The sequence below is a fragment of the Rhinolophus ferrumequinum genome, chromosome 13 (genome assembly GCF_004115265.2).
Source record: "Rhinolophus ferrumequinum isolate MPI-CBG mRhiFer1 chromosome 13, mRhiFer1_v1.p, whole genome shotgun sequence".
Classification (NCBI taxonomy): Eukaryota; Metazoa; Chordata; class Mammalia; order Chiroptera; family Rhinolophidae; genus Rhinolophus; species Rhinolophus ferrumequinum.
This window is the reverse complement of record NC_046296.1, coordinates 40085734-40109864: the sequence shown is the minus strand read 5'-3', so window position 1 is coordinate 40109864 and position 24131 is coordinate 40085734. Positions and strand designations below refer to the sequence as shown.

The following is a 24131-nucleotide window of genomic DNA, read 5'->3' as shown; positions in this document are numbered from 1 at the left end:
CAGCCATTAAGTGGAATTGGCCCGCAGAGAGAAGAAATGAGATTGATGCATTTCTTCTTTTGCAAACTGCTAATTCTTGTCTTTTGTTCGCTTTTCTTTTGGGAGACTTATCTCTTATTGATTTGGAAGAGCTCTTTATATATTATAAACTTTAACCCTTCCTTGTGACTATGACATTGGCAGCAATTTTATTATTGGGAAATCGTTTCTAAGTAGAAAGGTCTAGAACAAGAGGAGTCACCACTATTTTATTATTACCAAAGAAGAGGAACTTCACCTTCCTGGAAAGTTGAAACTGATTCAAGTTGGCTGGCAGCAGAGGGTGGTGTGGAGACAAATGTGGCTGTCTGGGCTGCACTAGAGACCTGAGGTCTAAATGTTGAGAGGAACCAATATCTTGAAAATGAAGGGCTCTCCCTGAATCAAACTAGATCCTATCTTTACCCACACCTCTCTCTCTCTCTCTCTCTCTCTCTCTCTCTCTCTCTCTCTCTCTCATATATATATATATATATATATATATATACAAGGTATGACTAAAACATACAGTGGATGTTTAAATTTAAAAATAATTATTATAGTAAAAGACACATTGTCATTAATTCCCCTCAAAATATTCCCCCTCACTTCAAAGACACTTATCCTATCGTTCTTGTCACTTTCTGAATAGTTCTGAAGTCCTCTTTCATGAGTGTCTAGTTGTGCTATTGTGGCTGCCTCAGTGTCCTGATTCAAAATCTTTACCTTTCATGGTCTTTTTGACTTTGGGAAAGAACCAGAAGTCACATGGTGCCAGATCCGGTGAATAAGGTGGATGAGGACACACTGTAATGTTTTTATTCGACAGAAATTGCCACATACCAGAAGCGATGTGTGGCACGGAGCCTTTCCATTGTGATCACAAAATACGGTGAATGCGGCTGCCGAATGCCATCCAACAGAAAGGCAGGGATCTTCAATATGCGAAATGGTGTGTCAAACCTTAGTAACAGTGTGTGACAAGTTTCAACTTGTTTGGTGCAGTCAGTCGGGTATGAGCGACGGTTGAGAGAAGGTGTGTTTCAAAGTGTGCCGTAAATCATCCTCCATCATGACAGCACTCCGTGTCACACATCATTTCTGGTATATGGCAATTTGGGTCAAATAAAAACGTCCACCTTATTCACTGGATTTGGTACCATGTGACTTCTGGCTCTTCCCCAAAGTCAAAATAATTCAGGACATCAAGGCAGCCACAACAGCGCAACTAAAGACACTCATGAAAGAGGACTTCCAGAACTGTGGCAAGAACGATGGGATAAGTGTGTTCAAAGCGAGGGGGAGTACTTTGAGGGGGATTAATGGCAATGTGTCTTTTCTTTTACTGTAATAATTTTTTAAAATTTAAACATTCACTGTATTGTTTGATCACACCTCACACGAAGCATGACTTGAACAGAAACCAGTCTGAGAAGGGCTGGGTGCCTTTGAGTGAACACGGGTCATGGTGGGTTATCAAGAGGAACCTCTGAGAACAAAAGGGACAGGGCAGTATGGACGCCTATTTGCAGACCCTGCAGGACATAACACACTTTCAGATTCACTCTCTCATTTGATCCTCAGAGCAGCCCTCAGAGGTGTCCAGGACACGTATTTGCAGGCCATTTCACACAAGGGGAAACTGATACGCAGAAGTTCCACATTTTATTTCAACACAGGACAGAACCAGGACCAAGATCTGGGTCTCTTGATTCCTAGTCGAAGTGATTCATTCAACAGATATTTCTTGAGACCCGACCTTGGGCCTGGTTTGTTCTAACACCTGGGTCTAGAAACTTTCAGAGTTCTTTAAGCCTTTCCATATTGGCCTCATGCATCCTGGGATTCCCAGAATCATAGTCTCAGGCTACCAGGACCCTTGGAAAGGACTCTGGCCAGATTGGCACATGTCAGGGTTTTGCAAATATTCCTATAGCAAATGCTAAGAAATCAGAACATTGTTCTGTGGGTGACTCTTTGCCAAACAGCTGGCCTATGACAGCTCTAATAAAGACAGAGCTCAGGGCCAAGCAGAATCCTCCAGTTTATTTGATAGCTTAAGAGGTTTGTGAGTCTAGGAAATACCTCTGGTTTCACTGCCCCCGTTGAGAACCCTTTTACGTTTAGTTCCTGTGAACTCGGCGAGATGAACGTGGCCTGGGTTAGAGCTGGTGGGAGGAAGGTACTTCTTCCTCTTATCCCTAAACCTAGTTCACTGGCACATCAAAGTGGCCCCCCTTGGGCTCCATCTCACTTCATTCCTCCAACAAGCCCCACCACTACGACCCCCACTGGAACTGTTCAGGGATCTGAACAGCAGTGCGGCCACGGAGACCCAAAGTGTGCCACATGGCCCTCGCAGCCCTCTCGGCCCCTCCCTTGTCCTCAGTGTCCTCTCCCTCAAGACCCGCACCCCCTTGAGGAAAGTGTAATCGGCCCGTTGCACAGAGCTGCGGTAACTGAGCTCAGACACTGGATCGGATGTCCGGAGGGCCCCTACCGTAAACTGCCAGTCACATAATTCAACTTGATCCCTCACTCCATCCTACACTTTATGTGCTTCAGGGGACGCAAGGCTGATGGTGAGAGCGATAAATCCCTGCGATGGTGACTGTGAGATGAGGGATTGCTCTAAAATGGAAAAGTTACTTCAGATCCAAAGAGGAACGACCTCAAGGAAGGGAGGGGAGGGGGGCCGTCCTGGGGGAGCCCATCACGAGTCCCCATTTTCCTCTCTGAACCCCATCTGGGAGACTCGGCCCTTCCCTTTGTGCTCCACGCACCCTCAGAACTGTGTCCGGAGGTGTCAGATCCCCCCTTTTCTCTGCATCTGCAACATGGGAATAGCTTTCTGCTGAAAAAAATAAGATAAAATATGAGTGCGTACTAGTCCTTGGGAGGAAGAATCCTTGAAATGGGCAATAGGGTTATTTTCCACCCTCATGACCATGTAACCGCAGAGAAAATGCTTTATTTCACTCACTAGCAGTGACACCGTTCAGTGGGAATGACGGTGGGACTGAGATTTTCACTAAGGGGATATGAGATGGATATCTAAGAAGACAACTTCAGAAAGAGGCCCAAAGCTCCTGTTTTCACAGGGAGGAGATGGAGGGGCCTTCCTGCTCTGACCCAGCACCCCAGGGTCCCCAGGAAACCAGAAACAAAGGGTCAAGTTGGCTGGGCCCTCCTGTCTCCATCTGCTCACACCGTCCCAGCTCGGGGATCAGCTCGGAGTCCATCCTCCCAGCAGAGGCCTTGTACTCTATACCCTGGGGTGCCGTTCGCCCATCACACTTGAGTCTGGGCTTTTCATTTAAGCAAAGCTTTCCCTCCCAACAGTCGTGGCTGGACAGGCCCAATGGTGGGGCTGCTGTGCAACAACATTTAGACACATTGCTAAATATTTCCAGCTGCCCGGAGGGCCCCTCTACTATATGAGGTGAGACTCTGTGAGGTTTCACCGTACAGCCGAGGACAGCCAAAGGGCATTCCCTAAACTTTTTTCTACTGTCCTCCATTTGATGAAAGACTTGTGGTTAAACCTTTATCTTCCATAAACATTTAAAATGTGGTTACCTTGATTTCCATGTCTCATTTTCATTTTATTAAAAAAATGGGTTCTTTGCAGTAAAACATCTGATACGGTGGATGTTCTGCAGAAAACAGATGTTTCTCCATGTAATAGACGTCGGCGGGCCTCTGTGTGTCCACCAGGCCTCACCCTCACACTCAGACACACGCACGCACACGTGTGTCTCATGAAGGGCCGGGGCAGGGTCGGGTGCCCCCGGGGACACTGAGGCCACAAGGCCACAAGGCTCTACTCTCTACAGTCATGGGACCTTTGAGCCAAGAAGCCAGAGAGGTAATGAGACCTGGAACTGTAATTAGGGGGTTTCTCCGCTTCTGAGCTCTTGCTCTGAACATTTCTCTCCACAGTGCATTTGCGTTCTGGGCCTCCTCGTACAGCCTTACACTACGGAGGTGAGAAGCTCCTCTGAGCTCTCTGGCTCTCTCTGCCTCCACAGGGGATGTGGGGCAGAGTTTACAACCGAGCAGGCGGCACCATCTTTCTCAAAGGCACACAGAAGTACTAGGGGACTCTGCCAGGGCAGGCTTTGGCAGAGCTGCCAAGCAGGCCTTTTTCCATCGCTCTTCTTTTCCTCTTCCCGTATTACAGTCCTGGGCTGAAGGAGGCCCTTGTAGGGCTCAGGGCCTTTGGGGAAAGCCACAATTTTTGCTTCCTCCCACCCGGGCACACACGTACTCTTGCCAGCTCGACCCCTCAAGCATGGGGACAGCCCGGCTCACGCACTTTCCCAGGACTTTGCTCCCCATGTCCTCTGGGGAGTCCCTGGAACTAGCTGAGACACCGGAAGCTTGCTCCCTTCCCAGGGATATTTGCACTTTCATTGAGATCCTGAAAAACTAACAATTATCAAGACCCAAAGGAATTAACTCCCAGCTGTGGAATGTCTTGGGTGCTAACACAGCTGTCTGGGGGCAAGAGGGAACTCTGCATGCTGGAGGCGGCACCCCACCCACCACACAGCCCTCCCCACAGAACGATGTTCCAGAAATTGCCCTGCATCGGGATGCCTGGTTTCAGTCTCAACCTGCTTCCCTCTGTCCCGAGACCCCAGGAGATTCACGTCCCCGATATGTACCCCAGGATGTCTTGAGGAAGCTCTACTCCCTCTCTCTGAGCTTCTGTTTTTCCTAGAAGATAAAACTCTGAGCCAGCGATTCTGTGAAATTATTCCCCTAAAATTACCTTTACTAATATCCATCCCAACCCATTCCAAGTAGGATTTGTGTAAGCTTATAAAGGTGTGCATAAGATGAGAAAAAGATGATATTAGAACAAATGACTGAGAAATGAGGGTAGAAAAATAAGATGAGTCCTGGTTGCTACATAAAATCTTTGCTAAGGGGAACTACGATACACGTGGCTGTGGGCTTCCCAGGTGCCAGAGCAAAGAGGATAATACTGTCAGTTCCAAGAGTCACAGTGTCACTAAGGTAAAAAACACACCATTACTCAGAAGAATCACAGATATTCCCGGGAGGGAGACTTCAAGGTATTTCTAACATAGCTTGAATTTTTTCTCACATAGGGTTCTCAAAGGGAATACCGTGTTTCCCCAAAAGTAAGACCTAGCCAGACAATCAGCTCTAATGCATCTTTTGGAGCAAAAAATTATAAGACCCCGTATTATATTATATTATATAAGACCTGGTCTTATATTATAGTAAAATAAGACTAGGTCTTATATTAATTTTTGCTCCAAAAGATGCATTAGAGGTGATTGTCTGGCTAGGTCTTATTTTCAGGGAAACACGGTATTGAGGTATATCATAAACCAGGGGTTTTCATTTTGAAAAACAAAAACAAAAAGCTGGACACTTCTTTTTTTCAAACTAAAGATTATTTTTTTTTTAGATGTACAACATTAAATAGATAAAAGATTTACCCTGTGCTATGTGCAGGACACCAAAGCAACCCCATAACCTCACTCCACAACCAGCTCAGTCAGACTGGGCACTGCATGCGTCACTGTTTCCAATCCTTGCCAGAGGTAGGGGTCCCCTGGAGGCCTTGTTAAGTGCACGGAGCCCAAGGCCCCACAGCGAAACGACTGCATCAGAATCTTGGGGGGCTGGGCGTCATGATGGACTGTGGCCCCAGGTGACCCTTTGTTCAGGCGAGCTTTGGAAACACGCCTATAAATCAGCACCACAACTGTCTGGCTAAACTGGACAGTAAAGCCCCATCAGAATGGCAAACCCCATCCCTGGGTGTATGGCCTTCGTTGTAGGGTAGGGCTCCAGAGGAGGTCTCCGCCAGGAGACAGTCAGGGTAAGTGGCGTTGAGTAAGCCGTCAGGGCCATGGGCTGTGGTGATTGACGTGGGAGTGGGATGGAGAGATTCTCGGACCCCTGTCTCTCTGGCAGCATCTCCCCCCACCTCCACACCACCGGCCCCTTCCGATCCTGCCTCTGCCAGCTCCCAAGGTGAAGCAGCTCTTGCTGCCCTCTCCTCAGAGACATACAAATATCAGTGGTGACAATGCCAGGGACGGCGGGTGACAAGGCCGCCCCTGCAGAGGCAGACGCTGCACAAGCACAAACTGCAGTAACTGACTGGTCGTGGGTGTGTGCTCCACCCCCCTGCTCCAGCCCACCCTCCACGTCTCAGCCACAGCAGGCTCCCACGGACCTTGCTGTCCACAGGCCACCTCCAGGGTGAAAAGCCCTTTCAGGATTCATCGTTGGTCATGTCTTTCGTGTGCGGAATCATATCATGGTATGTAAGAGCTCAGCTCTGGAGCCACATCTGGGTTCAAATGCTGGTGTGCCCTCTGACGACCTGTGTGCCCTGGGCAAGTTCCTGAGCTTCTCAGAGCCCCGGTTTCCTCATCTATAAAATGAGTGTCCACTAGGCAGAATATGCTAGGTTGTGCTGCAGTAACAAACAACTCCTAAATTTCAGTGGATTAAAACTACGAAGGTTTATTTCTTAACAAAGCCATTCCTTAGCTCCAGGTCTAGGGACCTCCCAAAGCAGTTGTCCCCCATGCAATCCAGGCTCAACGATCCAGGCTATTTCAACCAAGTGCCATCCCCGTCTACCACGTACTTCCGAGATTAGAATAGGATTCTGGAGGGCCTCCGGAGACTAGGAAGTGCTTTGGCCCAGAAGTGATGTACGTCACTGTCATTCACCAATCATTGGTCAAAACTAGTCACATGGCCCTGCCTCCAGCAAGGGTGTGGGGAAGCGTAAGTTTAACCTGGTGCCTAGAAGAAGAGAACCGGATAAGAAGGAGCACAAAACAAGGTGGTAATGCTTAATGGGGGTGCTCCTGGTGATAAGGAAAGGAAACAATCCATATAAACCTTTAGCATAGTTCCTGGCATGCAAAAAAGGTTTAATAAATGTTAACTATTATATCATTATTATGTTGGCCTTCCAAATGCTGGCCTCCGACTTATCTCTTGCTTTTTCTTCCATTTTGGTTCTGCTCAGTGTTCTAAGAAGCAATGGCCTGTTTCCTAGCTTGCAACTTCTTTGGCCCTCCACCCTTGGGTTTTTGTAGCTTCTCCTTTCCATCAATCCCGCTATTCATTATGAGATTTGCATCAGCCATTGTAAGCACTCTGGATGCTACAATGGCAAGGAGCCCAGGATAATTTATCATGTAATATATAATCACACACACAATACACAGTCATGCTTGTTGAAGAGTGCATGTTCCAGAGGTCATTAATTAATGTTTCATCAGCACTAACAGCATTGCATACAGCTGGTTCAAGATCAAGGAGCAGGAGGGGCCACCAAACGCAGAGGAAAGAGCATTCCTAGTAAATGAATGACAACACTGGGCTTCAAACCTCAGTGTCCACATCTATAAAATGGGGCTCAGGTTCCTGCCAAGCTCACTGGGCTGAGAGGACCGAGTAAGAGCAAGAAGCCTGGTCCCTTGTGAAGTGCCATCTAAACGCAAGGCATAGTATTCCGTGACAGGGGTTGCCAAGCACTGTGGTGGCTGCCTCAGAAAAACTCATCAGCAGAGTCCTTTGAAGATCTCAAATGCTGATCTTCTGTCCCGTGGGGTCTCCCTCTTCAGAGATCTCTGTCCCCCACAAATTCTTATTCTCTTGATAACTGATTCACCCTCAGCTTGCACAGCACAGTATCTTTCTCCTTCCAGACTTACGGGGATTGGGGAGAGGGTGTCTCACTGGGGAGTATGTGTAGCTTCCCTGGGCTTTCCCCCACTAGAACCCCAAGCTCTGGGGAACAGCTTACCATTGCCTTACTCATAACAAGGCTCCCAGCACCATTACACAATTTTAATACCAGCTTTTATGCGGGCATCTGGGGATGTGTGTGCTTATGAGCAATTTGTAATGAAAACAAGACTGACCTGCAGCAGGCTGGGCGGAGCAGGGCCCAGAGCACCAGGCCGGGCAGGCCCCATCACAGGGGCCGCCCCAGGCTCTGGGGACAGGGCAGCTGCCCTGGGACGTCGAAGGCATATTTGATCTCTTGTTAAGTCCCACATGGCTTCAATTTCCAAGTGCTCTGAAAGAGAATAGAATTAGAGTCAACAGATCCGTCGTGTCTTTCATAAAGATGTGTTCTTAATCAAGAAGGAGATAAAGGGGGAAGAAAACTCGCATTCATGGAGGCCAACTATGTGCCAGGATCATGCCAAGTGCTTTTTTTCTATGTGGTATCTCATATAAGCCTCATGATAACCCACTGAGGTAGGTTTTGTTATTATCCTTTGTGGCAGATTGCAAAAATAGATTTTTTTTTGCGCGCACACACACACACAAACACACACAAAACAAAACAAAAAAAACCCTCATCCCATCAAGAGGTGGAGTCTGTTTCTCCTTCCTTTGAATCTGATATTGACTGTCTTCTTGCACTGGCCAACGGAGCATTAGCGAACACAGTGCAAGCAGGGCTTTAAAATTGCTTGTGCATCATGACTTGCCCCCTCTCGCTGCTTGGAACCATGCTGTGTGAACAAGCACAGGCTAGCTTCCTGGAGGATGAGAGACCAGGTGGAGCAAGATCCCCGCTGTTCCAGCCATCCCCCATGAGGCCACAGGCATAGGAGTGAGACCATCCTAGACCGTCCAGCCCCATCCGAGGCAGCCCAAACCTGAAGAGCTGCCCGCCTAACCTATAGAATCACGAGAAATAGTAAGTGCTGTTGCTGTAAGCCACCAAGTTTTCAGGTAAGGTCATGTGCGGCATAACGACATTTTAGTCAATGACACAGAGTGTCAGGTGGTGGTCCCACAAGATTATGGTGGAGCTGAAAATTTCCTATCACCTGGTGACATCGTAGCTGTCTTCACATCATACACAATGCTTACTCGTGTGTTTGTGGTGAGGCTGGTGTAAATAAACCTCCTGCACTGCCAGTCCTATAAAAGGATATCACATACAATTAAATACAGTACATGATACTTGATAATGATTATAAAAATCCCTGTTGCTAGTTTATGTATTTACTGCACTATGCTGTTTATCGTGTTTTAGTGCTCCTTCTACTTACAGTCCAAAAGGTTTGCTGTAAAACAGAGTGCTGTCTTACCCCGGCAGCAGCCTCAGACATTTCCTGTGCACCGCATCTCGATTGCATCCTTTTCTCTTGTGTTTGCTTTGATCTCATGTTGCTTTATAAACTGAGTACAACCTAAGTGCACGGGGTTTATAAAGTCTACAGTGATGACAGCAATGTCCTCTGCCTTCACAGTCACTCACCACTCACTTATTGACTCACCCAGAGTAACTTTCCAGCCTGCAAGCTCCATTCATGATAAGTGCCCTCTACAGGCGTACTATTATCTTTTATGCCCTATTTTTACTGTGCCTTTTTTATGTCTCGGTATGTTTAGATGCACAAATACTTACCATTGTGTTACAATTGCCTACAGTATACAGTAGTTACATGCCATAGCGGCTGGTAGCCTAGGAGCAGCAGGCTGTACCATACAGCCTAGGTGTGCAGTAGGCTGTACCAGCCAGGTGTGTGAGCGCACTCTGTGATGTTCACACAGTGACGAAATCGCCTAACAACCCATTTCTGAGAACATATTCCCGTTGCTAAGTGGTACATGACTGTAGTTGGTTATTTGGTAAAAGCTACCCTCGTTACAGATGAGGTGTCTGAGGCTTAGAAAGCTTAAGTCATTTCTCCAAGATTCCTCAATTGGTAAGTGGCAGAGAGGGATTTGAACCTCGGACTCACATTTAGTGCTCTGAATTACCCCTACATCATGCTAGCATGTGGAGTGGGAACCCTCACAGCAAAATCTCCTGAGAAATGCGGACTCCCCCACAGTCACGGCCACCACTCCATTTTGAGGAAAGTGAGAGAATTTCTGCTTAGGTGGGCTTCACTTCTTAAAAAAAAGGCACAGCACAGTCCTGAAAACTTTTTTCTACATGGCATTTTCATAAATAGAATCTAATTTTCCCACTGCCTTTTATTTAAGAATTGCTTCATCTTTATATCTGAAGAATCTTCAAGGGACCGAGGTAGCCATTTGCAAGGTTCTCCATTCCTCTGGCTCAGGGATCCTTGCCTCTGATCAGGTGTGAGTGGTTTGAAGATCATCTATTTTGTGTGTATTTTTTATTGTGATAAAATACATATAAAATTTGCCACCTTAGTCATTTTAAGTGTATAATTCAGTGGTGTTAAGTAAGTTCATGTTTTGCAACGATCTCCATAACTCTTCTTATCTTGCAAAACAAACTCTGCGCACATAAAACACTGTCTCCCTATTCCCTCTCCCCCCAGCCCCTGGCAACCATTGTTCTATTTTCTGTCTCTGATTTTGGCTGTTCTAAGTACCTCAGATAACTGGAATCACGCAGTATTTATGGTTTTGTCACTGACTTATTTCACGTATCCTAATGACCTCAAGGGTCATTCCTGTAGCATATACATCAGAACGGCCTTCCTTTTTAAGGTTGAATAATATTCTGTTAGGTGAAAACACCCCATTTTGTTTATCCATCCATCCACTGTTGGATACTTAGGTTGCTTCCATGTTTTAGCTACTATGTATAATGTTGCTATGACTATGGATGTACAAATATCTTGAAGATAAATCTTTGAGCGTATCTGGGAACCTCCTGTTCAGTAGTTGTACTAAGGAGAATAATTTTGGATGTTTGAATGTAACTCCTGAGGAAATTACCTTCCTATCCCAACATCATGTTCCAAGAAGGGTCTGCCCGAATATGGACATACCAGGCTCTGGGAGCCTTAGTTATGAGACCTCTATGCCCTAGAAATTAGTTAACTGAGAACAAATCTTCCTAGCAAAGTCCTCTTATGCTTGCTGGTCTATTCTCCCACTAACTTAATGTACCCCATAATATAGGGAAGGAAAATACATGAGTTCTGGGTCCTAGGGGTAGGGCAGCCCTTTCTTTCTGATGCAGGATTGGTTTAAGTAGAATTTTGAAATAACCAGTTATATTTTAGCACTTCTGGGGCTCCTTTTCAGGTCCCTGGACGCCCGACTTTAGAATGAGCCCTGTGCCCCCTCCCACCTCCCCCACCATCAAGGAGTTCCATACTCTAGAATTATTTCTCTTCTCCACCTCTCCATGCCTCTTCTCCCCATTACTCTCCCTTCCATTCTCCTCTCCTCCCCACCCAGATGGGCCAGACTTACAGGGTGGGCCTCCTGTAGCTATTACTATTTTGTTTCATTTTAACTACTTCTCAGACTCCATTCAAAACCTCACAGGTTATCTAGAAGCACCAACACTTTTTTACTTGTCTCTCACCTAGAAATGGCAGAAGTGAGTTTGCTGCTAGCAGCACCCCCTAGTCTATCAACAACATAAAGTGGATTCTAATCACATCTGGAATTTCACATATAAACTCACATCTACGGTAAGGAGGAACTTTGTACTTTGGGAACCTTCTCTATTTAAAGGCTAAAATCTGAATCTGTTTAAAAATAAAATGCACAAGGAAAAAGATGTCTTTTGATATGATTTATGAGATATTATAAGGAACCTGGAATTTATTCTTAAAAGCAATTGTGCGCAAACAAATTAGCAGATGTAATTGCTTTTGAGAGAAAATTGTATCTCATTACTAACTATTGGATTTTTTTAAATGAGCTCCTTCCCAGCAGGGAGAACATCTGGAGTCCCAGGGGCCGTGGGCAATGCCAGAGCCTCTTCCGGCCCAAAACAGAAGACAAGTTTTGCAGGTTGCTGAGAGGCTTTGAGTGAGAAAGGGCATAGAACAAGGGAGTGTAGAATACTGGTTTTTTTGCATTACAAGGGTATTAGGTTGGTGCAAAAGTATTTGTGGTTTTTGCGATTATTTTTAACCTTTTAAACCACAATTACTTTTGCACCAATCTAATAAATCTAGTAGAGGCCATCGGTAGCAAGCAATTGTTTAAAATCTCAGCTTTAAGTGCACTCAGCATGCATTCGACGCTCGAAATTCTGGGCCTGGCCAGCCTCTTTTCCCGCCACCTTCCCTCCAAAACCTATTCCTGGTCCACCCTGGAACAACTTTCTCCGCTTTCGTCACTGAGCCAGACCCTCAGGCTTCAAGGCCCACTGCAGAGTGACTTCGTCCCTACGCCCTCCAGCAGGCTTACCAGCACTACCATGGAAGAACGCCACTGTCCAGCTGGATCTTCTCTGCTTGCCTCCCTCCAGCTGCACTTCTAACGGAAACCAGGCTCACCCACCACCATGCAGGTGAGGGTGGAATCTCCTACTCAAAAGAGCCTGTCAGAGCTAATCCTAAGGTCTTTGGAGGTCAGACATCTTTCTCAGAGGTAGTGCCATGTTTTGGGGAGGCCAGCCAGGCAACTCAGTGGCCCAATCCTTTAGGGCTGATAAACTGAGTAATAATGTATCAAGATGGAGAAAACTGCATTTGCTTTACTTCAACTTTCCTCAGGGCTCTGTCTGGAAGAAATACTCTGATAGCGGGGGTGGAGGGGGGATGGGGGCATGGAACGGTGGGTGGTCTCTAAACTGTCTTTCGGGGCACAATGAATGAACTGTAGGACTTGTATTCTACTGAGAAGGGGACCTAAGTTGGAGCCAGGACAGAATTAAATGCTGAAGGCCAGAGGAGAAACTGTGGCTAGCCAGGAAGGTTCTCCCTCCGTGTACTTTCCCCTACAGCTCACCACTTCTCCTCCAAATAAAAAAAAAGGAACACTTATTGAAAGAGAATCCATTGGCAATGGTACCAGTTTTGTCAGCCCGCCCAGTGTACCCACTGCCTCTGACTGTGGACCTGCTGACAGAGGACTCCTAACCAGTGGCTGGGCCACAAGATTCTCTTCTGAGAGACAGGGCCTGTTGTCCACAGCGGGGGGCAGAGTTTCACTCTGAAGTATACCCCTCAGGAGGAGCGCCGTTCCCGAGGCCAGGCCAGCGCAGTCCCTGGGCATCTCTGCCCAGATTCCCTCTACTTGCTAGCAGCTTACAATGACCAGGTCACGCCCTGGCCTGTGGAAGCCCAAGCCAGGGTACTGGCACTGGGTCTTCCCGGCGTTCCTCTTCCCTGCAGAGTGCCAGACAGAGGACCTACCACGCGCCCATCCAAGAACTTCAGGGAGTCAATCCAGCACATAGAACAAAGATTTGTATTTTTTCCTCCCTAACACTGCCCTTTCCGCCTCCAACCCAGTGGGAAAAATGGGTTGCCGTAAGGAATCGGCTACTGAAATTGGTATAACTGCCAGCTGCTGACCCTCGAACCATGGCTGGCCCTTCTGTGCCCAGTGCCCAATGTGCAGGCATGAGCTCCGAGGAGAAGCACTAACGCTCAGAAGGCAGCGGCTTCCCCAACACATGCTCCAAACACTAAAGCTCTCCAGAATGCCGGGGTTTCCAGAAACCTAAAGGCCTGGTTGGTGCCTCCAGTCTGGGCCTCCTGCCTCCTGCCCAGACACTGACCCCTGTTGCCAAGGCCGGCCTCCGAATGACTTCCTCACCAATTCATGGTCACGTAGAAAAGCACAATCTTTTGTACTACATCACAATGAAAAACTTCTGTGCATCAAAGGACATACTCAACAGAGTGAAAACAACCCACAGAATGGGAGAAAATATTTGCAAATCACATATCTGATAAAGGGGTTAATATCCAGAGAGAGAGAGAACTCCTACAACTCAAAAACAAAAAATAAACAGCCCAACTGAAAAATGGACAAAGGACCTGAACAGACATGTCTCCAAAGAAGACGTGCGAATGGCTAATAAGCACTTGAAAAGATGGTCAACATCATTAATCATTAGGAAACGCAAATAAAAACCACAAGGAGATACTACCCCGTAGCCATTAGGATGGCTGCTATCAAAAAACCAGAAAATAACAAGTGTTGGTGATTGTATGTACAGAAAGGGGGTGACGAGGATGCTTCCTCATTCCCTGACTCTCCTCTTCTTCCCTCACTTCCCTCTAACCCTTTCCCTCTTGGAGGGAAGGAACCCTAACCATCTTCATCCTTTCCCCTGCTGGCCCTCCCTTCCCTATTCAAATATCAATTCCTAACCCCTGAGGTCCCTTCCCCTATCCTGCAAATTTCACACACTCCAGCAGCATCCTGTGACTGTCCTGACACCTCTTCCCAGCCCAGTATCTGCCCCCGTGTGAAGTGGAGGAGGGGGCACTCTGGTCGGAAGGGCTTCGGGCAGCTGGGGCCAGCACAGGGGGCGGGGGGAGGCATCCTTTCCTGGATGCTGTTGTCTTCTCCACCATAACTTGCCATCCTGAGGATCAATTCCTCACAAAAAACAAAACCACAACAAAACACCTTGGCTGGTCTTCAGGAGAGATTTCTACTCCTCCTTTAACACGACTGACCTTTTTGGGGAGAGTTAATAACCTCGGCCATGAATGGCACCATGCCCAAATCTCTTCCCAGGCGTCCTCCTTGATCATAGACCACAGAAGAGGAGAGGTTCATTTTGTTCGTTTTAACTCTCACCCATCGGTAAAAGCAGAGCTGGCCATATTAGCACGGTGGGTGGATGGTGGAAAACCCTGCTCCCTGAGACCCCATTCCTCTCTTGGCAGAGCCCTTAAACAGGGTTGCCAAAGTTAGCAAGTGAAAATACAGAACACCCAGTGAAATGTGAATTTCAGATAAACAATGAATAATTTTGAGTGTAATTCTGTCCCAAATATTGCATGGGACAACCCTACCCCTGAGACACCCCAAGGGCCACTGGACTCCCCAGAGCACCTGTTGTGGACCATGTTGGCTTCAGTGAGGGGGTCAGAACAGTTGACCTGTAAGATTCCTTCTTCCCAAGGACTGTGTCATTCCTGACGTATCAGTGCACCAAGGGGGGGTCACGCAGAACATGGGTGGTGGTCCCTGCCTGCAGAGGGACCCCTCCTTCCCCAGCCTCAGCTCCTGCCTGGGGCCCTGACTGGGGTGGCATCGACTTCAGCTCAGGGGTCTCAGACTGTCCCTTGCTCCCTCCTCAATCAGGCATTTCCAAGTGAGCACCAAACTTTATCATGGGTTCTGGCTCTGCCTCCAGCATCTCCTTTACCTGCCTGCAAGAGTGGGGCCCTCTCAATTTTCTAGAACCATCACCAACGACTCAGATGAGTAGTGTGTAGCCCAGGGCTTTTCTAGGACATCAGGCTCCCCTCAGAGCAGCACAGACCAACCTTTCCTTGCAGCAGGAAGGCCTCAGGCTTCCAGAATGAGAATCCTTGTCAGGAAAGTAAATGAGGGTGTCCCTTCTTAAAAACAATGAGCTGAGATCACCACATGAGAGAGAGAACTGTGTTTAGTTTGGCTAAAGTCAGGTCTAATAGAGAGTGTGTGTGATAACCATCTCCGGGCTTGGCTAGGGGATGCAGACCAAGGAGGAAAGAGGAGCTGGGTAGGGGACACACAGAACTGGGAGATAACGGACGAGGGGAAACCGCCTGAAACACAGGAATGTACCAGTCCTGGTTCAAAGACGTGTTGAGGCAGGCTTGCAGATAAAAAGATAAAGGTGCTGACAATAATGCTAGAGTCATCCTCCAACCTTACTTTCAAACCTAAAAGAAAGAAAAAGGGAAGGAGGGAGGGATAGAGGGAGGGAGGGGATAGAAGGAAGGAAGGAAGGAAGGAAGGAAGGAAGGAAGGAAGGAAGGAAGGAAGGAAGGAAGGAAGGAGGGAAGGAAGGAAACACGAACCATCTCCATTCTATCTCCTCTTACAGTGGAGGAGGATAATGCCCGGTTAACGTCACGAGACTCACCGAATGCCCACTCAGATTAATTAACAAGTGAGTTGACAAGTAGATGGACAAGTAAATCAAAGTAGCTGCCCTGTTACAACTGCTTCTACATTTAGAACCAGAATCTCTGGGTTCAAATCCCAGTTCTATTATTACACGTGCTATGGACCAGAGCAGGCACTTCACCCCTCCAAGGCCTCAGCTTCCTCAGCTATAAAAGGGCACTAATGATGGGATCACCCTCACCAGACAACAGTAAGGAGCGAAGGTGACATATCAGAAAGGACCTCTAAACAGTACCGTTATTTCCAAGTACTAAATACCACAAAATGCAATCCCTACCTTTAAGCCGCTTACGGTCTAGACCTGCCCTGTCCGATAGGGGCGGCCACTAGCTATGTGGCCACTGTTGAAAAGTGACTGTTGAAAACCGACACGGGCTGTACATATAAAACACCTGCCAGGGAGAGCTGGTCTAGATGGACCACAAGACATGTGCACACACGAGGTCCATACAAGGATACAAGAACCAGACAATAACATGTCGAGAAGCACCAGGTTAAGAGGAGCACTTTTTGAGGGTTAAGTTATTGGCTGACAATGGCCGTCATTGATTAGCACACAAATGGTGGCCAACCAGTGTGTCTTGAAATGTAAGTCGATCATGTGTGTGTGTACGTCTCTTCTGGGCCTCTGCTGACCAAAAGGGCAGACATAAACATTTTGGACTCTAGGCGACCTGTAGGACAATGCGATCCAACACCTTATTTTCTTCAAATGAAGAATCTGAGGGCCACAGAAGAGACCACAGAGTCCATGAGTGACCCAGTATATTCTTCGTGAGACCACAGTAGGTTTTTAAAAGCGTTCTTTTTTTTTAAATAAAGATTGCCTCAATTCAGTTGCATGATAATTTTAAGAAATAGCGACATATTCACATTTGACAGATGAGAAAACTGAGGCCCTAACTGGCCAACTGCGTACAATTAGTGGCGTCTTCGAGGCCAGTGCCCTGACCGCTCACCCTTTGCTCTCCCTCCCACTACAGGATCCCTCTCTGGATGCGGAGGATGGTCCAGTAACATACAGCATCCCCCTTGCCCTGTGCGACCTCCCCGCCACCCCAGCTTTTGTTCAGGACACACTTGTGAGCATTCTTTAGCCTAATTAAATAATGGAACCACACTGATCCTTTCTTCCAAGGTCTGGGGGCACTGTTTCCTCTCCACCCCAGTTCTGCTTGGGAATGTTGACTTTGGAAAACAGCACCAAAAACACTCTGGCTGCAATTTCCAAATCAGAAACAGCCTCCAAATCCTTATTCAGCAGAGAGCAAGAGATCCCAGAAAAGCTGAGCTTGTTTAGGCCACGAGAGCCTAGAACCTCTTCTCTACACATAGCCCCCAGGGCCATCACAAGTCAGCTCAGATCCACAAATGGATACCTGCTGCGTATCCCAGGACTCAGAGAATAAAATTAAAGAGTCTTATCTCCTAGTCCTTCCCGATCCAACAAAGGGGATTCATAGGTAGGTCTGCGCTCCAGGTCGTGTTCATGGCCCCAGCAGGAAGGGGACAGACACATGGCGTCAGGGTCTCTGCATAGCGTTTCAACAGTAGAGGCCAACGAACCATCCTCACTAACTCCCGAAGAGAGGCCAGCAAGTAAACACCACCTCTGATGTGCCTTGGGGGGTAATCCCGGGAAAGCCCCGGCCCTGCCAGCTGTCACAAGAACTGCCTTACTTCCCGATGTGTGTGCAACCTCTACCTGCCCACAGCCTGAGGTCTCCCTCCAGCCCCTGGTTTCTCCTAGGCCCTGACCACCTCACTCCGTGCTCTTGGCGGCTGTGTGCACACACCTTCCTCAGGCATTAGAAGAGTGTTTATGTTCTTCGTTATCCTCACAGGCATTTCCACTGAAGTTACATTTTTCTAACCCTTTATTGCAGGCGAAAGAAACGCCTCAGTGCGCAGTGTGGAATTACTGACACGTTCAGGATATATGAGGGACATTAAAGGCACTGTAGGATTTGATGACAGCTGCCAAGAATCTTTTCTATAGTCATAAATGAGATAAGCATAAAGCAATGAAGATGACATAAAAATCCTGGCACGCGCCAAGGGCAGGTGTTTCCCCTGCCGCAGTTAATGACCTTGTGGGGGCCGGCTGCACACTGGGACATGTGCAGGCACCCCCGGCCCAGGGCCCAGGGGGCCAGAGAGCCTCAGGGTGGCTCCCTCCCTCCTGATGGCCCTTCTTACCTCCACACGCATTTTCCCGTGATGCCCCTGCCGGGACAGCATACCCTCCTGGGTGTTTCATCTGTTGGAAGCCCTGCCAGCCTCTGAATCTCCCAGACTTCATCAGATCTTTTCCCTCCCAGGATGGAGACTGCCTCACCTGTGCTCAGTGCGTCCGAATGGCCCGGAGTGCCTGGAGGGTGGGCATTCCCGGCTTGGCTGCAAGGCACACACTGCTCGCCCGGGCAAATACTTCACGGGGCTCTTGTCAGCTACAGCCTGGAGACACCTCAGTGAACACCCAGGCACCTACTGTCTACACTGTTGTTTACTCTCAAATGACTCCCCCTTCCTTCCAAAAATACTCTTTTCTGAAACTTGCAAGCAAATTCATATTAAGGACACACCCCACTCTGTTATTTTCCCAATGGAGACTTTCAAGGGAGCAAAGTCAGCATCAAAATAGCCACGAGAGCCTCAGAGTTTAACTTACGGCTCTCAGCTATTGGTCCTCTGCTCCTGGAGGCGGTGGAGGGCGCGGGGAGCACGTGTGGGAGCTGCCGTCCCATGCTCAACCTCTCCTGACGGTGTGATTCCAAACAGCGTGAGGAGGGGCCTTCTTGTTGGTCCCTCCAGAGCTAAGGCAGGACAGGGAACAAACTGAGGGCTGTCCGACAATTCAGCCAACTCCTAGTGCAGACCCACCGAAGGTGTCTTCACCTCTACCCACTACTCCTCAGGGAGAACTCTAGGTTCAAAGCTCTCCTGGCCATTTGGACCACGCCAAGAGTATGGGCATATGGCACCCCATGTTTTATGGCCCCTCCTTTAACTAGAGATTCATGGTTTGCCCTGGAACTTTCCCCTATGCTCCCAGACAAACATAGGTGGAGAGTCCACAGACACCAGCCTTCCAGAGGAAGAGGCTAAATGGTAGACGCCTTTGGGCAATGGCTTCTGGGGAATCAAGGGGTGGCAAGAATCAAGGGGAAGCAAGGCCCCCCATGGCTGGAAGCTTTTCTATCTCGAATGTTACCTGCACTCACGCAGAACGACCCTCCTGCTGCCACGATGCCCAGCCCGACCCTTCCCACCCACTCAGGAAATTCTTATTTCACCTCAATTCAAAACAATCTCGTCTATACTGCTCATTGACTGTATACTCTTTAAGATCTGTAAATTTTCTAAGCCTGTTGCCTCATCAGTAAAATGAAGACGACAATAGTCGTGCCTGCTTTAGGACTGCAGGGACTAAGTTCCACGTGGGGCTGGAGCAGTGGTGGCACATAGCAAGTGCTCACTTAACGTCGGCTGTTGCAATTGGTATCATTAGTTTCATCATCACGGTTCTGCCTGGGAGAGCTCTGGGTTTTCACTTGCCAGTTCCCTTTTATGTGCCATCTTGGGCCTTATGGACCTGGAGCCAGTGAGGAGGGAGAGGGAGCTGGGACCACAGAGTCCTACTTATTGCTTCTGGTACCACTGTTGCCAACTCCTGTACACCGAGTACCCACTCTATGCAGGGGATGGCATCTAGACAGGACTTCCCAAATATCGGCACACCTAAGAACCTCCGAGAGATCTTGCTAAAGCTCAAAACACTGGGCCACACCCTGAACGTTTCTGATTAAACTCGCATTTTTCACGGGTTCCCGGGTGATGCTGAGGCTGCTGGTCCAGGAAACACACTGTGAGGATCACTGCTCTGGGCACTTAGGCAGGAGCTCTTCTACTTTGTCACCGCTGCATCGCCAGCACCCAGCACAGTTCCTGGCACAAGGTATCACTTGACGCGTCGTCTGTGCCTCGCTCATTCTGTGATTGGCCAGCACCCTGTCCCCTGTCTCAGGGTCACCGCCAGCTAGTTTGAGAAGCATGTGATCTGACCTCCTCAAGCAGACCCTGAACCGCTTTCAAGTGCTTCCAACAGAGCTGGAGGGAGGCCCACCCTGCCACGCCCAGCACGGGCTCTGCACAGCTGCCTGTCACAATTGATATCTCCCATTATTAACTGTCCCCAAGACAGGAAGGAGCCCGAGGTGAAAGGCAGGTGGAGGAGGGCGGAGGGAGACAGGGCAAGCTGATCCCAGAGATAGCAGTCTCCAACCTTCCAATAACCCGCCAAGCTCTTTCAGCCTTTTTAATTTCCTTTCACTCCTTTCTTTTTTCCTTCCTCTTCCTCCCTCTCCTCCGATGCTGCTGCTTTTTATATCCATTTTCCTAGTTGCCAGTTTTTTTTTCATTTTTATCTCCTAAAATATCTTTGACCATGACAAAGCTCCCCACCCCCACGACCAGTGAGGAGCTTTAGGGGCCCCTCTCTGTTTCAGATACTGGTTCTGCAGACCCTTCGAGAACGTAACTTCTCCCAACGTGCTGCCTCCACCACACCTGCCCAAGGTGGAAAGAAGACCAAGTCTTCATTTGAAACACAGCCGGCCTGCGGCCCAAACATCAGACCCCCATGGACTCATCCCATTTTTGTGATGACTACAGACCCTTGCTCTGTCTCCAGGGAGGTTGACATCACTCTTCTCGTTGGAGCAAGTCCTCGGGAGGAAATGCCAGTGCAGTGCAAGAGAATTATGTCACCTATTCTCTTGGGAAATGAAGTGAGGAGAGAAAGGGAGGGCCGGGATTAGACAACCAGGGCTGAGGAAGTTCTACCAAATAATGTTTTAAAATCAGCTTCTTATTTTAGACTAATTTTAGATTTTTAGAAGTTATAAAGATAGTAAGGCAAGTGCCTGTATACCCTTCACTCAGTTTCCCCCGGATGGTAACATCTTACATGAAACAGAGTGGCTCAACTCTCTTTTTTAGATCAAGAAAACGCATTCTGGTTTTTTGCTGTTTTGTTTTCGTGTTATTCTGATCCTCCTTTAAGAAAACATGGAAACGAGAAGGGAAAACAAACAAACAAAAAAACAAAACAATGTTCTCTTAAGCTTTAAACTGTCCAAAGCTTTTGATTCTCCAACTGCAGAGATACAAAATGTGTCCATTTGGGTGGTTTCCCTGAGCAGTCGATAACAGGCAGCTGCTCTCCATATATGGTGCCAGTGACAATTAATAGCATTTTTCGGATGGTTCACAATCACAGAACCCTTGATATTAATGAGCTCCCAGCTCGGGCTCCCAACTGGAAGGGCCTCCATTCAAAACCACTTCAGATTTCAGACAACACGCCCCAGGGGGCTGCCACCGGCATTGCCTCAACCTTTGCATCAAAAGGTTGCGAGATGGGAGAGAGACTCTTCGCACAAGAGAGCATGACAGGCAGAAAGAAACCAAAGGCTGAAGCCGATCAGAGCCCCAGGAGCCTTTGGCCAGGGCTGGGCCGCAGCTTCACTGCGGACGGTTGTCAAAAGGTACAAGCCCAGACCCCACCCTCAGAGGTTCCTGTTATAGGTCTGAAGCTCAGGCATCTATATTTTGCAAAAGTGGCTCAGTGATTCTGGTGTGTCCCAGGGTCACCACGTATAGCTGAAGGGTACACAGCAGCCCCGTGGGCCCCCCATTGTCAGAACCACTGGATTGGACCCAGCAAAGTGGCCGGCTTCTACACAGAAACATTATTGGTCCAGGATGAAGACTGGCAGGGTGACCCTTCGCTAGCAGTGGGAAATCCTTGTCATTTCAACCCTGGGAAGGCTGGAGGGAAGGGTGTCAGGACACACCACCCAGGAGCAGCTCAAAATATGGACCTGTGACTTAACATGTCAGCAGGGTGCTACCCAGGAATGACGGGCCCAGAGGGCATGGGCTCTTGAACTCTTAACAGGAAAACGAGAAAAGATTTTCTTGGTAGAAAAAATAAACAAATAAATAAAGACAAGCCTCAAAATACAATCTGCCAAAACTTAGGTGGAAAGGTAAAGAACAAACAAACGAAAACACTGCTACTTGCTCCCAGTAACCAGGCCAAACCCCCCAATCAGGAAGACCAGCTTGGTGGTTAAAAGCATGACGTTGATGCCAGATTGCTGGGTTCCAATTCCAGCACAGCCACTTACTGTGAGACCCCCCCACAAGCTTCTCTCTCTCTCTCATCTCAATTTCCCCACCTATAAAATGGGAATAAAAGTAGAACTGCCTCAGAATTACAGTAAAGATTAAGTGAGAGAATATGTGTAAAGTGCTTAGAACGGGGCCTGGTCCGCCGTGTCACATAACTGTTAGTTACTGTTAGTACCGGGTGCCATGTTCTCATAACTGCTGCCAGTCATTCTTGGGCACCACGGCCTGAAAAGTCAGTGTCTCAGGAGCCATCCCAGTGCTCCTGACCCAGCAGCAAGATGACGACTCTCCCCAATTCCAGCGACTCTCCCCAGTTCCAGCGTGTTGGAGATTTGGGTCTTGGAGAGAAATTGGGTTACAAAGTATCTGGACGGGTTTGTTGAGAAAACTGTGATACATTCATGTGATGGAATGTGATGTGACCATTAAAAATAATGGTGAGTGCACATGAATACACATGGAGGGATGCATGTGACATCATGCTGAGTAAAATAACCAAGTGACCAAATAGGATGGTCCCATTTATGCTAAAAGTCTATACATACAGTGTGTATAAATCGTACTCCACAAGCTTGGAGATGCAATCACATGCGATTTTATTTAAATCAACTCAGATCCAACTCTAAATTTCACCCTGCTGGGCTGGCAGGAAATTCACTCTCAGCCATCGCTGGGGTTTCTTCCCCTACCCAGTGTCCCAGGGGAATCCAGCATGCGAAGGGGATGCCCAGAAAACAGAAGCCAGCCCCCAGCCTCCTGCCCCTCGTGGCTGCACTGACATTTCCATGGTCAAGCCCACAGGCCCCTATGGACAAAAGGATGTTCATGAGATTGGGGGGAGGGATTGCTCTTCAGCCAGGCTGGGAGCTCAGGGCCTTCAGCCTGTCCCCTGGGGGCAGTCATTCCCCTGAAGTGTCCTGCCCCCTCTTCAGGTGCTGCCAGGACAAGTCGGGTTCCTTGCAACTTGGGGTCCACCAGGTTGACTAGGGCTGGGCACTGTCTTGTCCTCTCTTCCATACCCCTATGTACACCTGCCATAATATGGGGCTCCAGGGAGCTTGGGCCTTCCCGAGAGACAAAGGGACAGCTTTGGCTTCCTCTACCAGAAGCCGTCCAGGCTGGAAATGCATGGCCTTAGAATCGGGGAGGAAGGAGCCAGGGAGAACCCACACCATTAATCAGTTATTTGACTAGATGTGTCTGTGTGTGCACAGGGACATGTGACCGGCATGTGCCCAAATGCAGTTATGGGGTGCAGGGGGGGAAGGGATTATGGTGATTGGCATTTTCTCCTTTTAATTACTCCGTACTTGCTACAATAAACATGAATCATTTGTATCTAAAACGTATAGTTTGGAGGAAGCACTTGGTAAGGAAGGTAGGATTCACTTACAGGCCTGGAGGACGAGAGTTTCTGAAACAGGAGGAAGCTGAAAGCAGAGGCAATGAGCAAAGTGAGTATTATCTCAGTGATTTAAACTCGAGTGCGTGCTCTGAGGATTGAGTTGTTCTTGTCCACATGTGAACCGCCACGCGGTGTAAGACGCCATTCAGAGCTCTGTGTGGAGAAGTCAAGAGCTGGGCGAGTTACTCCCTGGTCCGTCACCCCCTCCGCCAGGACTGCATGGCCCGCTAATGCTAAGCAGTGAATGGGGGTGGGGGGTATATCGTCCAAGCTGCCTCGTTCCCACAGTCCCCATTCAGTACAGCCTTCCCTGAGCTGCAGCAGCACCTCCAGATATGTCTATGTGTTTCACCACCTCCCCTCCCCACAAGCCTTTGTGAGCCACAGAACCGAGAAGAAGAGCAAGAAGGGATGGGTGTCGCCCTTTCTGGTTCTGCAGATCTCAGGGGTCCTGGTGCATTTGTTTTGGTGAGCTAGCCAGCTGTGAGCTGTTTGGTTTGGGGCTATAGGATCAGGACTGCTTTTCTTTTTGAGTTTGGTGCAGAGGTGAGAAGAAGCAGCCCGGGTTGAGGACGCCCAGGGCCTGGCCTCTCAGCCCTCATGTCTCACTGCTGCTGCTGGGAAGTCTAGCTCCCTAGCAAATGTTGATGACATTGCCTTTCGG

The 24131-nt window shown here is 48.3% G+C and overlaps 1 long non-coding RNA gene across 1 annotated transcript in view; it reads right to left on the bottom strand.

Moving 5' to 3' along the window:
- Positions 1 to 24131, bottom strand: part of LOC117033216 (uncharacterized) — a 111136-nt gene that overhangs the window by 64250 nt on the left and 22755 nt on the right. Inside the window, exon 2 of the long non-coding RNA XR_004424852.1 lies at positions 7953 to 8110. This is a non-coding gene — a long non-coding RNA (uncharacterized LOC117033216). The remainder of the gene's footprint in view (positions 1 to 7952; positions 8111 to 24131) is intronic.